Raw genomic sequence first — 17,464 nt, 5'->3', positions numbered from 1 at the left:
AACTAGTAATATTTGGTTTTACTAAATTAATTTAAATATTATTTTTAAAAAACTAGCCATTTAATATAACCGTTACCTATTAATATTTTTAACAAATTAATGAAATAATATCATTATTTAAATATTTTTTCAAACTGTTTAATATAGCCATTACATATTAATATTTTAATAAATTAATATCATTATTTAAATATTATTTTTCAAGAACTAGTAATATTTGGTTTTAATAAATTAATTTAATATTATTTTTCAAAAACTAGTTGTCTAATATAGCCATTACCTATTAATATTTTTGATAAATTAATGAAATAATATCATTATTTAATTTTTTTTTTCAAAAATTAGCCGTTTAATATAGCCGTTACTTAATAATATTTGTTTTTAATATATTAATAAAGTAAAATTATAATTTAAACATTATTGTTCAAATATAACCGTTATTTGAAATTATGTCTCTACATTGCTCTCTATTTAAACCTTTGCCATGGTCTGCCTCTTCATATGGTCCTGATGATGAACCACACTTGTTGGTTCGAAATGCGTCGGCCAAAAAATTCTCTCATGTGATTTATACCGAAAGACTTTGTTTAAAACATATTACCTTCTCAATGTCTGCCTTAGACAACCCTCTCATGATTTCATTCCTTTCTAATTTGTTAAACTTTTCATTTGTTACTCCATACTCCATAGATAACCACACATCCAAATCAAGAGCTTGCAAGTAGATTCTCATACTTACCTTCCAAGTTGTATAATTTGAGTCATTCAAAAATGGAATTCCATCTGAGGTAACCTAGTATTGGTTCTCCATGATCCCTGATCTTCCTTCCAACCGTTAAAATGATCCTGGAGGACATTGGCTCTGATACCAATTGTTAGAAACAATGGAAACCAGGACACTACTAAGAATGGGGGTGAATTAATAGTGTGGCCAAATTATACAATTCTTAACAAATTAAACTTTTCAATCACTTTAAAAATTATTCATAATATTATAAACATAAAGCACATGAGCAACATATACACAATATATCAATATTATTTTTATTACCAGTCTTCAACTTGATTACATCATTGCCCCACAAGCTAATACTTTTAGGCTTATCGACTTCTACTTAAACAAACTTCTATCCCATTGCGTTTATTAGTTACCACTGAAAGGGACTGTTGCCCATGCTTGTTTACCAGTACCCGCTGGAAGGGACTCTTTCCTCTACTCGTTTACCAGTCTTTGCTGAAAGGGACTGCTACCCATGAACATTTACTAACACCCACTAGAAGGAGCTTCAACCTCTGATATGCAAGCTACCACTTGTTGGCCTTGTTGATCCATCTTTCATCCATTTTTAGACTAGAACCTATATACCTTTTAACTCATAAACCAATTAAAATTTTCTCATTGCAACTTCTCACCAAAGCCATCATACACACCTCCATAAATATTTGGTTGTTGAAAAAATCACCTTCAGCAATTTCTGATCGCTAATAAAAACACCATCACCTTCAAGACTTTCTCATTGCTAAACAAATAATCATGCACCAAAAACACCAACACCAATCACCAATGCACTTCTTTTCATATTTAAACATGCCTTTCAGATACCAATATTGGTCTTTGATACGCCTCTAATGCATATTATCATTATGCATCATGTTGCACCAATAATTGTTACCCACACACTCACTCATTCACCACCATGATTCTTCTAGTCGAATTCTGACTTTAAAAAATTCTTGACTGATATTTTTGGATTTATCTCTAGTTAACTTCTTCTTCAAGTCCTTGCATCCTTTGTCTTATTCAGATTAGTCTTTTAATTCTTCTCTTCAAGTTCTCAATATCTTACCTACTATTTTGGGCTTGATATCCAAGTCAATCTGTCGTTTTTCTACTTATTTTAGTTGATTTGGAGCTTTTACAGGATTTAGCATTGTGCCTTCTATTTTTAGCTACAATTTAATTTAGCTTAGCTGCTAAAACTATTGTCAAAACTGATTGTTCCACCTTTTTTCCTTTAAGCCCCTTTCACTCGTCTCCCTTACCTATTTTTTCACCATAGAACTAGTCTCCATGGACATGGCTTAATACTTTGGGCGTTAAGCCCTTTTGAGCCCTACGCGAGCCAAATTCTTTGTTAACGGCTCTGTGCCATTGGTCCTTCTTCTACACGAAGCAACTAGGAGTTAGTGCTTAGCCACTCCAAGAGCCTTCACAACTTTTTATATACCGCACCCTCAGTTATTTCCTATGGAATAGGCCCTTGTGCAGGCACTTATCCTATAGCCCCCAACATCCTGGAACTTTTGTTTATGTGCACCTTTGGAAACCCACCGGGGTCTATCCGTCAGGTCGTCATGTCCTATGGGGACTACTCGATGCCCTTTATAATTGGTTGTTGCTCTACCTTTGTGGCCTGGTGCCTGTTGCCCAACGCCTCTACTAAGAACTGCTATTAATACCATCAGGGTAAATCCTATATGATGATTTGTCTTGTGGGGTCCTCCCAATACTCTTCTCATTTGATTACCGTTGTTGTGCTATCTACGTCAATGTGTCTCGACCCTTGTTGCCCGAAAAACTTGCTTTATGCAACATAGTGAACCTTCTGGGATATGCCCAACAAGATGACATCACAATGATGTCACCTATGCCTCTTGTCAAACTGTGATTGGTGACACGTGTCACCCTTAGATGGGCCATTAGGGTGCCCAAAAATTCCAAATCTACCCGCCACATGTCACACTCCCATTGGCTTTTTTTGACATCACCATTCTCTTTTGTCTAAGCCAATCATATGCTGCCACCTATCCTTTGTCAGAGAGGAGAGAGAAAGGTCCTCTGAGGCCTTGTTTTGTGACCATTTTCCTTTATAATTTTATTTTTCCAAAAACCATCAAGTTTAAGGACTTTCCATGAAACCACTCCTGAGAAGATTGTAGTTTCAGAAGGGCTGCCCTCGGGGTGGATCTCCGTCATTGATCTACATGATAAATTGGGCGGGAAACACCTCTCATGACCATAAATCTTGTCTAAAGGGTTGTCTCTAGTGCCATCGAGAAGTCGCCACGTGGCCCGAGGCTTAGTCATTTGTGCCCTACACAATCTTCTGAGGTGGATCTGTCATGTTGTCTTTGTCGGGCCACCCTATAATGTGGGATCTGCCTTTGGCCTATGGGAAGGCTCTCCACTACTATTGTGGTTTCCGCATATGCTTGGTTTCTAATACCTATGTGTTATTTACCACATCTTCCTTGGTCACTAAGACTTGTGCACCGTTAACATACCGTCGGGGTATATCTGTTAAGATATTACCACTGAGTGGGCTCCACTTGTGACCATTGGGACTGCTTCCTGCTATGTGTTGTCTCTCCAAGTCGGATCAGAGCTTCGCATAGAGGCTCTTCCACCTCTGCTGAGTTTGGCATTTCTACCAACTTTGGTTGTGTTCCAAAGCTCATCCAATATCTACTACCTCTGTAATAGTTTGACTTGGGATCAACAAATTTGATTGGCTCTAACATTCACACTAGGAGGCCATTTTCAAACTTTTGCATACAACCAAAAATAAATATTTTTCCAAGCTCTTTCCATCTATGCAGGTTCCACCTACTTCTGAGATGATTTTTTGATCCAAAATTGGCTCCAAAGTCTCTGCACCATTCTCATCCATGATGATCACCTTATGGATAATCCTTTTCCATGATTTTCCTTTTCCTTTGCCAATAATGACAATACCATTTATAATGCTTTGCAATTTCTATGCTTTCCTTTTCCAACTTTATTACTTTTTTCTTTTCCACCAATGATTGCCATGCTTTCCTTTGCCAAAAACCTTTGCCATGGCCTTTGAATTTGCCAATAATGTTTTCATTTGCCACCAATGACAACATATTTACCAATGCATTTTCCTTTTCCAATCTTTTCTATTGCCTTTGCATTTTCCTTTGCCATCAATGACAACATGTTTCAAACATAGTAACATGCCCTTAGTGAGGCCTATGGACTTACTAAGCACCAGAAGTTAGGGGCTCACCCTCTTCACTAAAAATTCACCACCAGTGTTTACTATGCAGCTACTGAACCAAAACAATGAGAGAATACCAACTCCTCCATCCATTCCTTTGTAAATGCCTTCGACCTCCATCCCCATCAATTCATAACCCCTTTTCCAATTGGAGGAATGCATGCGAAACACCAAGTATGCACACCCTTCATTAATATTAATACAATGAGGGTGGTGAGCATGCATTACAAGCCCCTCACTGCCTTTCATAACACTCCCATCAGGAATAAAATCTATTAATGTTGTCCATGTTGACGCATTTAAATTACTATATTTCCAATCAAGACCAATAATAACATGTCTTTTACATGTAGGTTGTATATAATTAAACATGAAAATATTGTATATGTGGTTATTTTAGCGGGGCATTAAAGCGTATAAATTTGGTAAGAAAATATCTTGAATTAATTTTAATATATATATATATATATATGGATACATTTTTTAAAATTTTGTATTACTTTTTAAAGGAGAGTGTACAAGGAAATGTTAGATGATTTAGGTTAGTATTTCACTAGGAAGACTGAACCATAACCATAATTTCGTTGTTTGTAGACAGGCATGGGATAACATAGTGTTTAACAAACCAATGATGATTACACATAAATTAAAAATCAATGCATATTGGCCATAAGAATAGATAGTAATACCAAAACAATATAGAAGTTTGAGCATATCATAAGACTAATTAGAGGGGTCATAATTCGTAGTTGAGACTTGGATGGGGTCTTGGTTGTTGTCAGGGGTGCTTCCAACCTGGGGAGGAATGTCGAGGTGTCGCTCTATATGGTCCAGTATTGTTAATTTTTCATAGGGCTACATTGTTCTTTTTTGTGATAATTGCATTTCTTCATTAACACATTAAGTTCACCCCTTAACATTATAACATTATTCAGATTTACATTATTATTCATCAGCGTATGCAAGTATGTAGAAAGAACAATATCATCAGCATCAATGTAGCGGAACATAAAGGAACAATTGAAGAAAAGCATGCACACATAGAGACACCAGGATTGATCGGAGGCCAAGGCAAAACCCACAATGTGGAAAACCCTTGCAAATTCTTCTTCTTCTTAGATCATCATCAAATGATTCAGCAAAAGAGAGTACAATGATCCATATATTTATGTATGAAACAAAACAACTAGAACATCCATAACATGACCTTAAACATGCTTGTACTCAAAGACCCAGATTCTGAGGATTGTAATGCACTGCCACTTACTGTAGTCAACTATTGAATATGGATGTCACTGAGAAAAATCTTCGGAATATTGATACTTCATCTTTTGGTTCTGGATTCCTACAAAGATACTATGTGTGAGCATCTAAGACTAATTTGGACGCTCTCTGGAGAAGTGGATGAGTGCATCTGGGACTGATTTGGATGCTCTCAGGTGAATTTCGTGTGGCTGTCTGGGGTCCAACTACACTGCAGAAACCCTAGCCTCCCAGACGCTCTCTTAGACACCCTGTGAGAGCGTCCGAGACTTCCTAGATGCTCCCTATGCCATATTGTGCTATCATCTAGGGACGAAAAAACTTAGTTATGTGCGAGCGTCCGAAACTCATAAACCCTAGATACATGCGAGCTTCGACCCTATAGTTTTAGACTGTTTGCGAGAACTTTCCTCCAAGAGACATGTGCGAGCCAAACAATAGAAGAGAGAAGAGAGTGCTTGATGATTGTGTCCAAATGAGCTTGAGGTCTCTTCTATATATATGTTTCCATGAGGGTCGACTTGATGTTGAGGTTGACCTGTCTAATTGTACATGTGCTTAGGGCTGACCTAATCCAATATTCATGAGTAAATAAATAAATTCAAAAACCAACTTTTGCTTTTCCAAATAAGGTGATATTTAGGTCGATTTTGGTCCTCTTGAAAATAGGAATCTATTGCAATTATTATATTCATCATATGAGCTATCCAAAGTAGAATTTGACCGTAGTTGCATAATTTTAACACTCCCTCTCAACTAGGGAAAATTCCACCTGCCAATATTTGTCCATCGATCAATATGCCATTCTAGTATCTTCAAGTGTCATCATGTATCATCACTGGTCATCTATGGCATGTAGACATCATGCCATGAAAATCTCAAGTGTCTTATCATCACAAATCATCAATGTACATCTCGATCTATCCCTTGCTTATTCTTGCTTATCTCTTGATTGTTTGTGCTCATATTTTGAACATTCTCGAATCTAAAAAAATAAGAATTTATTACCGGAGGGGAGCTTAAGCTACCACACTTTATCCATCAGACTACTACCTGAAATCTCTTCCATCAAGCTACTACCTGGAATATCATCATCAAAGAGCATATCATCAATGAGCAGATCTCAACCTGGAACCACATCGGGGAGTACATTTCAACCCAGAATCTCATGGGGTAGTTGTACACCTAAAACCCCATATTGAGCAATAGGATATCCAACACATGTAGGGGAGCCCATCTCGACCCTAGGATCACATCAGGGAGCTCAATCTCAACCCATAACCACATAGGGTTATCTCAACCCATTCTATTGCCTATTGATCTTCCCATCGATGACCCTGAATAGCCATGTGGTAGAACGCCTGCATCATAATCGAATTGGGTTGTACACCCTAATTACACTCTCAACCCGTTGGCCAAACGGGGAATGGTATTCCCGACAAGCCTTGCTTGTGGGTATGATGCCAACTAGGGTATACTCTGCAAAGACCAGATAATGGAGCAACATTCTTCGACCCTATGAAGATAGGGGAGTAGCATATCTAACCCTATGGGTAATAGATAGGGATCGTACCCTATTTTCCAGAGTTTCCTCAACCCCATAAGCCCTCTATCTCAATTCCTCACCCTGGGAGCTTAGACAAGAAGGAAGAGTTGGCTTAGTGTCCTCAATCAACACTGCTCTCATCATACTCAAATCTGGTATCTGTTTGTCATAATAGTAGTTTTTCCCTGTTCATACAGGACATCAAATAAAATATCATGTTAAATCATAAATAATCATATAAATCACAAAAGGATACCATAATCATCCTCCCTCTCAAGGAGGTGTTAATCAAAAGCCTAAGCCTGTCTCAATAATATCATGGCATATCTCTTATTAAAGAAACACTCATAAGTGCTTATCAATAATCTTTATTAAGAACAATACATCCATGCAGTCACATATCACAGGAGAAACATCTCACCCTCAAGGGTAGAACATCTCATGCAAATATTTCAAAGGAAGTTTGATGGAAACTCTATGTGAATGAAGCAACTCAATCGCGAATTTATTCAGGTTCTATGCATATCATATATATGGGTGGATGTTAAAAAATGGAACATCAATGCTTTAATCAACTGTCAGTTTCCAAGACAAGTTTATCATCTTGTAATTCAATCGGAGTATCCAAGGATTTTCATTTCCTTTATTTAAAAAAAAAAACAATAGCTTTTCAATATTTAATTTCTTTTCCAAATTCTAGAAAACAATTTAAAATACGATGATACATCATTTCAAGGTTCAGAAGTCATCTCCCTCTTACTTAGATCATAAAAGGCTCATCACCTGTCAAGAGTAGACTATCAGTGTGTAAAACCAAAACCAAAACCAAAACCAAAACCAAAACCAAAACCAAAATCAAAATCAAAACCATAATCAAAATCAAAGCCATATCTTGGAACTCATCATCATGACTTCATCAGATAACTGTCAAATATGGACATATATGGATCGGGGAGCTTGCTTCATGCAATTCTCTTTGCAAGCATAATGCCTTACTAAGCCAACATAATTATCCTTACATAAATCAATGTTGTACCATCACATCCACAAAGTCAACTCATCAAAGTGTAGAAGTCAAATCAAAACTATTATCAAAGTCATCAATATCACAGTATCAATTCTTTCAACCAGGTGACAAGTAGAGCTCTTATCAAGTCTCGACTTCATTTATTATCATGCCAACAAGTCTGTCATATAAGTCGTTGAAGGTTATTATGCCAACAATTCTGTCATATAAGTCATTGAAGGTTATTATTCCAACATAGCATTGACATCAAGGCAAACCAACAATTGTCAAATGAACTCATTAGTCATCAGGTCAAGTCCAAATTTGTTATCGTAGAGAGATCTATAGTCCAAAACATATCTCAATCATCAATTCAAAGTTCTAAGTCATTGTCAAGCATCATGTCAAAAATCCAAACACTGATTATCTATATCAATCAGCCAAATCATGCCAAACTCTTGTAGCACAAACTTTAAACATAATGACATATCTATATGTATGTCCCGGTCACTTGCAAACACAAGTTCAATATTCATGTTCATATTATGGAAAACGTTCAAGATTTTCCTGCTTTTATCTCTTACTGTTATCTGAAACACATCTATAGTATTGACATCTTCTAGGTAAACATCAGATTTCATGCACAATACTTCATTTTTCTGTGATCAGCAATTTAACCCAACAACTTCAAAAATTAGATTACAGTGGCAGAATATGTCAGAAGCACCTTGATTCAGAGTTCAGATAGCTTCAGAAATCTTCAGATGATGGTCAAAAGTAGTCAAACCCTTGGACGCTCCCTTCAGGTTAGCATGGGAGTGTCTTTAACTTTCTGGATGCTACCTTGGCCTTAGCATGCGTGCGCCTAGGGATGAAATCTCCCAATTCTATACCTGCATCCAGAACATGAACCCTAATTTTTATACGAGCTTCAGATATGAAACTTTGTTGCATTTCAATAATTTCATATGGACATAGATCTTACTTCCATAATATAGAACACATAATAATATGAGTAAGAATCTTGAGAAGAGATTCTCCCTCTGATTGGGAATCTACTTCATTCATATTCATTCATGTCACCAACCTATCCCTACTAGTGTCATGTAACAACAGATCTATTAGATCATAAACGTATATCTATCATGGTCATCAACGTCATGTCATCAATCTTTTATCCTGGGTTATAATTGAAATATTAGGGAAGCATACGAATGTGACATCATATATCAAAGATTATGAACACAATAACACTTTCTATTAAGACAATCCAGCAAGTTAGGGAATTTAGTTTCATCATATTCCATCAAGACATGACCACAGGTAGTAAGATATCTAGAATATTAATCTCATAGTTATACCTCTATCATCATGGTTACCTTGCTTATCATTATCAATAGGATCAAGTTAGGTCATTCAATAAAAAACTACCAAAACAACAAGATTGTCAATCTCTCTTTCCAATAGCTTTCATCATGCTTATCACAAGAATTATCAATAATATAATGTATAAGAATTAATGATCTAACCTTCTATGTGAAATCTATCATGTATTATACATGTCAAGTATCAAAAGTATCATCTACTAGAGTCAAGGTGCTAACCTTATTTAAAGGATCAAGATATCCAACAGATAAATGTTAGCCAAACATCAAGTAAATCGATGTATCAACATTAGATAGCCTCATAGAATTCAAGAAGATCAAAATGTTTCAACACCAGTTGCATCATTTCATCGTAGGAAACATAGATCCAAGTCACTTTCATATGCATGTATGAGCCATTAAAGAAAGTGACATTCTCATCATACCTTAGGGCTTACCTATCCATCAATGTTATGTTGAAATACAACATACCATGCATACCTTTTGGTATTACCTATGCACCTTTTTATTTGTAGCACTTTGTCATATTTTCATATAGTGCCTCTTAACCTTTTCCAACTCTAGCGATATTTCGTACATTTAAAATGATCCTTAAGAAGGATCCACTCATCACATCTCAACTAGCATGTTAGAAACATCCATATACTCAAATACATATGCAAAAAGTATAAACAATAATAATCATATTCATAAGTCTAAACAAAAGTAAGAGGCATCATAAGTCAAGAAATACTTATCTTCAATGAGAGGTGATCCTCTCCCTCTAGAACCAACCATTAGTATCCATAGTCCACATAACATTGTTACCTTCAATCAACTAACCAAGCCTACTAGGGATTATCACATCTAGGGATTCATCAAATCTTTCACAAGTGCTTGAGCATATTCACATTAACCATACTAGGTTTCATATCTCATATCGTTTCCATAAACCAAGGTTTATCTCAAACCCTAATCCTAATAATCAAGTTGCCTAGGGTTTTTATTATTCAAACCCTAGAATTATTTTAGGTCTCCACCATCTTCTTATTGCTTCCATCAATGGTGTCATCATCGGGGTGATTTCCATGGCTTTTCTTCAGCCCAACTCTGATACCATGTTAAGTTTTCATAGGGCTACATTGTTCTTTGCTTTGATAATTGTCTTTCTTCATTAGCACACTAATTTCACCCCATAACATTATAAAATTATTAAAATTTACATTATTATTGATCAAAATATGAAACTATGTAGAAATAAAAATATCATCATCATTAATGTAGCGGAACATAAAAGAACAATAGAAGAAAATCCTGCACACATAGAGACACCAGGATTGGCCGGAGACCAGGGAAAAGCCCACTATGGGGAAAACCATTGCAAATTCTAATTCTTAGATCGTCATCAAATGATTCATAAAAAGAGAGTACAATGATCCATATCTTTATATATGGAACAAAATAACTAGAAAATCCATAACATGACCTTAAACATACTTGTACTCAAGGACCCAAATTTTGAGGAATGTAATGCACTATCATTGACTCTAGTCAACTGTTGAATATGGATGTCACTGAGCAGAATATTTGAAATAATGATACTTCATATTTTGGTCTCAGATGCATGCAAAGATACTATGTGCCAGTGTCTAAGATTAATCTAGACGCTCTCTAGAGAACTGGATGAGTGCATTTGGGACTGGTCATGACACTCCCAGTTGAACTGCGTGCGAGCATCTAGGGTCTAACTGCACTGCAGAAACCATAGCCTCCCGAATGCTCTCTTAGATACCCTATGCAAGAATCCGAGTCTTCCTAGACGCTTCCTAGACCATACTGTGCTAGCCTCTAGGGACGAAAAACCTTAGTTACATGCAAGCATCCAAGACTCAGAAACCCTAGATACATGTGAGCTTCGACCCTGTAGTTTCAAACTCTTTGCACGAGATTTCCTCCAACAGGCTTGTGCGAGTTAAACAATAGAAGAGAGAAGAGAGTGATTGATGATTGTGTCCAAATGAGCATGAGGTATATTCTATATATAGGTTTCCATGAGGGTCCACTTGAGGTTGAGGTCGACCTGTCCAATTGTACATGTGCTTAGGGCCGACCTAATCCAATATTCATGAGTAAATAAATAAATACAAAGACCAACTTCTGCTTGTCCAAATGAGGTGATCTTTAGGTCAATTTTGGTCCTCTAAAAAATAGGAATCTATTGCAATTAATATCTTCATCATATGAGTTGGCCAAAGTGGAATTTGATCACAGTTGCATAATTTTAACAAGTCTCTGATCCATGTCCTTCATGTGAAGATGAAAATGCTTCATAAAGTGAAGGAGGTTTCACTAAATTCTCGAACTCGTCCATGATAATTTTGTCAAGGAGGAATTTCAAATGCCAGTACATGTCAATAGTGTACATGTATTGGTTGAAGTGTCCATATGTATGCCCAATATATGGAACCCAGACTGCCATCTCAGTTAAAATTTTGTGTCCAAGATATGGTGCTAATGAGAGCCTTCTTCTCTCTCCATGTAGGTGAGCTCATCCTGGATGGGACCCAGAGTAAGCTCGTGAAACTGGGAAATAGCTCCCTCTAGGAGGTGGTAAATATGCATGTTTCCTTGAGTGGCCCATTCTTGGTAGTATGTTTCTACTTTGTGTACATGTGCATGCTAATGAGGCATGTAGAGGACCTAATAGAAAAAAGAGAGCAGGAAACCAGGAGAGGAAAGGTATCAGTGACATGCACGAAGAGAAAAAACACATGTAGAAGAGTTAGGGCCATGTGGCCTAGTGTTGAAGGTGGATAAGATCTAGGAACGAGAAGGAAAAAAACAATTATTAAAGAGTATGATCCAACTCAAGGGGGTGTGATGATCCGAATTGGATCATTATATTTTTTTTTCATCCATATCAATGCATTTGGAGTGGAAAAAATGGAGGAATCATCTCATGGGACCGTTTTTACTAGCGGACCTAGTTTGGTAAAACGAGGTCTGAAACCTTCCAGAAGTGTTTTGAGGCTTCAAACGACATTTTTTGGGGGTAAAAGTTTCCCCCCTAAAAGAGCACCTTTTCATGCTATTCTACACACACATATATTCCCAACGGCATAAGAATTGCATCAATCAAAGTCCGTATGCAAAAGTTATGCCACTTAGAAGTTGACCTTCCTGTTTTCACACCTATAGCTTGGGAGGATGCCACGTCAACCCCCATTATTCATGGAAAAGGGGCTGGTCATGTATTTTTGATGTAAAATACTATATAAGAGTCTATTTGTAACTCCAGTTCAGGGTTGATGTAGTCAAAATTAACCACTAGTAGGTTATCGGGCTATGTTATAACCGGGCGACTAGGAGGAAGAGGCATTCCATTCTTTTAAGAGCATTTTGTTCCATATATGAGAAAAGATAGCTAGGAGAGATAGAAGGTAGAGCACACATAGAGGATCTATGCATTGTAGCATCCCAGATGCCACATGCATTACTTCTTTGTATCTGCAACCATATTTCTAGATAGAGAAAGAGAGCGAAGCAGCCTCACCTTCTAGCTGGGTTTTCTTTCGAAAGGGCTTCCCAAAGAGCATATCTTGTGTATTATGTGTGGTGATATTATTTTGTCATTATCTACTTTTCTTCTTGATTTACTTTTACATGCGTGCACTAATTACAATTAATTTTACATATGTATAAATTAAATAAAACTATAATAGTGTATAATCTCAGATTTTTAATATAATATTATAAGATCTGTTTTGACGAATTTTCCAGTGGAATATCCATGGAATTTTACAAATAATTTGGTATCTAGGGGGTTTATTTGGGAATTTTTTGGATATTGGAGGGATCTAGATTGACGAGGCCTAAAATCATAAAACCCTAATCATGGGTGACGAATCTGTAAATGAACCTCATGATCCTGCAGAGGTGAGGTTTTTGCGGCTCGAACAACAAGTCACAGATATAAACCACAATGTAAATCTCCTCGTGGTGGACCTAAGAAACAAGCTGGGGATACTTGGAGAATACGGGGGTTCGAATGTAGAGGAGAAATGAAAATGGGGAACAAAAGATCGAGGAGAAATGGAGAAACAGATGAAGAAAGAGCCCGAAAAAGGCCAACCTAGTTCGAGCATCGTGAATCAATCATAGTCCCTATTTAAAGTGGAAGCAAAAGTTGATATCAAGCCATACCATGGCGAGATCGATGCTTTGAAGTTGAACCACTGGTTGTGGAAACTGGAAGTTTATTTTAGTGTCCATCTTATCGAGGAAGGGAAAAAGATCTAATTTGCGCGACTGAAATTGGAGGGTCATGCACTGACTTGGTGGGAGAACCACATGGAAACCTTGAGGTTGGAGGGAGAACCTCAAGTGACTAAGTGGGAGGATTTCAAAACCATCATTAAGTCACAATTTTATCCCATTGGGTATGTGGAAGACCAATGGATCCGGTGGCATTACTTTAGGAAAAAGTCGGGCCAAAGTGTGCAGGAATACAACACAGAATTCAAAAAGATGGCTATAATGTTAGGTATCTCTCCAAAGAACATAGATGTACTCCTCAAGTATTTAGGTGATCTGCACCGCCATCTGTGCAAGAAAGTTATGTTGTTCAAGCCCAAAACGATGGACGAGGCTTGTGTACATGCACAGTAGTTGAAGAACATAGGGTTGAAAAGAGTGCAATAAAGTGGATAATAGCAAAAGGAGAAACAAGATGCTTCTAAGGAGGGGAAGAAGAAGCAAAAAGGGGGAAAGATAAAAATACGGAATTCACAACACACCAATGCAAAGATCCTATAAACCACTATACCATTGATGGCCATACAGAGGAGAAGTGTCAGAAGTTGCATCTAGAGGTAAACTTGAAGAAGAAGAAGAAATATAATAAGAAGAAGAATCTCATGGCCACTGATTCAAGCAACCAAGTTGAAAGCAGCTCAGACATGGATGAGAAGATTGTGCGTACATCAGTGCAGAAGGAGGTGAATCTGAGTAGCCTTCAGTAACAAGAAGAGAAAGAAATGACCAAACTCTTCCATGTAAAGATGTATGTCAAGAAGACGAAGATTGATGCTCTGTTTGACTCAAGATCATACGCAAATATCATTGCAGCAGATCTCGTCAAGAAGTCGGGGCTGGAAGTTTGTGATCATTGAAACCCATATCCACTGGGATGGGTACATAAGGATGCAGAGTTGAAGGTAATAAAATAGTGTAAAATTATGCTATCAGTGTTGATTTTATTGATGAAGTAGATCTGGATGTGGTTCCCCTTAATGTATGTGGAATCATGTTTGGGAGTCCATACATGTACATGTGTGATGCAATATTCATGAGGGGAGATAACCAATATCAACTCATCAAGGATGAAAATCTTTCATCATCAACGCATACAAAGGCAAGTTGAAAATTTTACTAGTCAGTGCCAACCAAGCCAAGAAATTTATCAGTTCTAGCAAGAAGTATATTTTAATTTTTTTAAGAGAAATTTAGTCTGTAGAGGAGTCAATAAGAGGCAATGCATCCCTAGAGGGGTGTACTCAGAAAGAAAACAACAATTGGAGGAATTGTTACAGGCATATAAGGACGTGTTCCTAGAGCCTAAAGGGTTACCCCCTAAGAGAGAAGTGGAGCACGAGATCCAGCTATTGCCAGACTCCTCATTGCCAAATATTGGGTTGTACAGCTAGTCTATTATAGAAGCAAGTGAGGTGAAGAAACAATTTCCACAACTGCTGGAACAAGGTGTCATTCGACCAAGTACATCACCATGCGGTCACACATCATCATTCTGCCAAAGAAGGATGGGACTTGGTGGATGCGTATATATTACAATGCATTGAATAAAATCACGCTCAAGAACAAATACCCCCTAACCAGGATAGATGATCTACTATATCAATTGCAACAAGCAAAGTATTTCACCAAGCTGGACTTGAAATTTGGATATCACCAAGTTCGACTCAAAGAAGAAGATACATGGAAGACCACCTTCAAACCCAGGAAACATTTGTATGAGTTTTTAGTTATGCCATTTGGACTATGTAAAGCACCAGCTACATTTATGAAATTAATGAATGATGTACTGCGCCCTTTTATAGATTCATTTGTTATTGTCTATTTGGATGATATACTGGTATATAGTGCTACCTGGGAAAGGAGACAATAATCCACACAAATCACTAGCCATTACAGTACTTGTAGGCCCAAAATAAGCTACAACATACCAAGCACTACAAGTGGATGAGGTTTTCACAGTAGTTTCATTTGGTGATCAAGTATAAGAAGGGAAACACAAACAAGTTGGCCAATATGCTTTCAAGGCCACCCACATCAAATATTATAGCTTTTTGGACTCTTATGCACATGGAGCCATTCACCCATGATGCATACATAGAGGCATATTCAGAAGATGAGGAATTCAAGGAGGCGTATCAGTAGTTGCAGAGTCAAAGTCATGTGCACGAAGACGAAAACACCGTTGAATACCATCTCCAAGATGGGTTACTCTGCAGGCTAGATAGGCTATGTGTTCCTAAAGGTGAGTGTTTACAACTGATTAGAGAGGCTCACACCTCCAAGGTTGCAAGGAACTTTGGTGTAGGGAAGATCGTGGCTAACTTGCAGAGGTATGTGTATTGGCCCAAGATACAAGAGCAGGTAGCTAGGTTCATAAGTGGATGCATGGATTATTATACTAAGAAGATGAGAAACATTAAACAGGGCCTATATCATCCCTTACCTATACCTACTCGCCCTCGGAAAAGAATTTCCATGGAATTTGTGGGAGGTTTACCAACAACCAGGAAGGGACAAGTCTACATGTTCCTGGTAGTTGACAGGTTCAACAAGATGTGTGTTCTGATGCCCTGTAAGAAGACCATCAGCGGGAAAGAAGCAACAAACTTGTTCTTTGGATAGGTCTGGGATACCAAGGAGCATCATCTCAAGCATGGATACAAGATTTATCAGTGCATTTTGGACTACATTGTGGGAGAATATGGACATGAAGTTGAAGATATATACAACGTTATATCCACATACAGATGGGAAGACAAAATTAATCAATAGGAATTTGGTGTAGCTTCTCAGGGGTTACAGCCACAAGCATCCGAAGACCTGAGATGAAAATTTGGTATATATACAACATTCTTATAACAGAGCAATCCACACTTCTATAGGAAAGTCCCCATTTGAAAATTGTTTTGGATATTTTCCACCTTCACCTTTGGATACTACATATGGGCAACAAGGAGGAGCGAAGGAAGACCTTATAGAAGATGCTTTGAGGGTTGAAAAATTTATAGAGAATATTAGGTAGATCCATCTACAAGTACAGGAAATACTGCAAAAGTCACATGTGAAGTATAAGGCCAGGCATGATCAACACAGAACATAGAAATAATTCAAGGTGGGAAACAGAGTATGGCTATAGTCGAATAAGGAGAGGCTGCTAGGGCCTGGTAATAAAATCAAGGCTCTAAGGTATGGTCCCTTTGAGATACTGGAAAATGTGGGTGATAATGCCTATCAACTCAGTTTACAACCATATATGTGCATTTACTCAGTTGTAAATGTGGAGAATTTGAAACTCTATGGGCCTTCCATGCTAGATTAGGAAGAGGAACATATGCTACCTTATATGGAGGATTTGGCACTAAACGCTCAGGAAGAGTTAACAGAAGATACAGTTTTGCAAAAGAGGTCCAAAATTACAAGACAAGGGCAACAAGACCTTTGGAAGATTGGGTTGAAGGGACAACTTCCAGACAAATCTAAATGGTACACCAGAGACAAGGTGGAGGGAAAAATTCCTCACCTCATTCATTAAAATCTTTTGGGGACCAAAACCCTCCCAAAATGGGGAGGTTTGATCTGAATTGAATCATTATATTTTTTATCTTCCATCTTGATGCATTTAGAGTGGAAAAAGTTGAGGAATCAACTCATGGGACCATTTTTAATGGCAGGACCTAGTTTGGCAAAACGGGGTCCGAAACCTTCCGTGAGTGTTTTTAGGCTTCAAATGAAGTTTTTTGGGGGAAAAAATTTTCCCCTTGTTGGAGCACCTTTTTATGCTTTTCTACACACAAATAGATTTCCAACAATGCACGTATCGCGTGAATCAGAGTCATTATGAAAAAGTTATGCCACTCAGAAGTTGACCTTCCTGTTTTCACACCTATTGTTTGGGAGGATGTCGCGCCAGCCCCCATTATTCATGGAAGAGGATCTAGCCACATGT

This window comes from Pinus tabuliformis, chromosome 1_1 (genome assembly GCF_031772625.1).
Source record: "Pinus tabuliformis cultivar Carrire ecotype Pingquan chromosome 1_1, CPIR1, whole genome shotgun sequence".
Lineage (NCBI taxonomy): Eukaryota > Viridiplantae > Streptophyta > Pinopsida > Pinales > Pinaceae > Pinus > Pinus tabuliformis.
The sequence above is the reverse complement of the archived record's forward strand: the minus strand, read 5'-3'. Positions refer to the sequence as shown.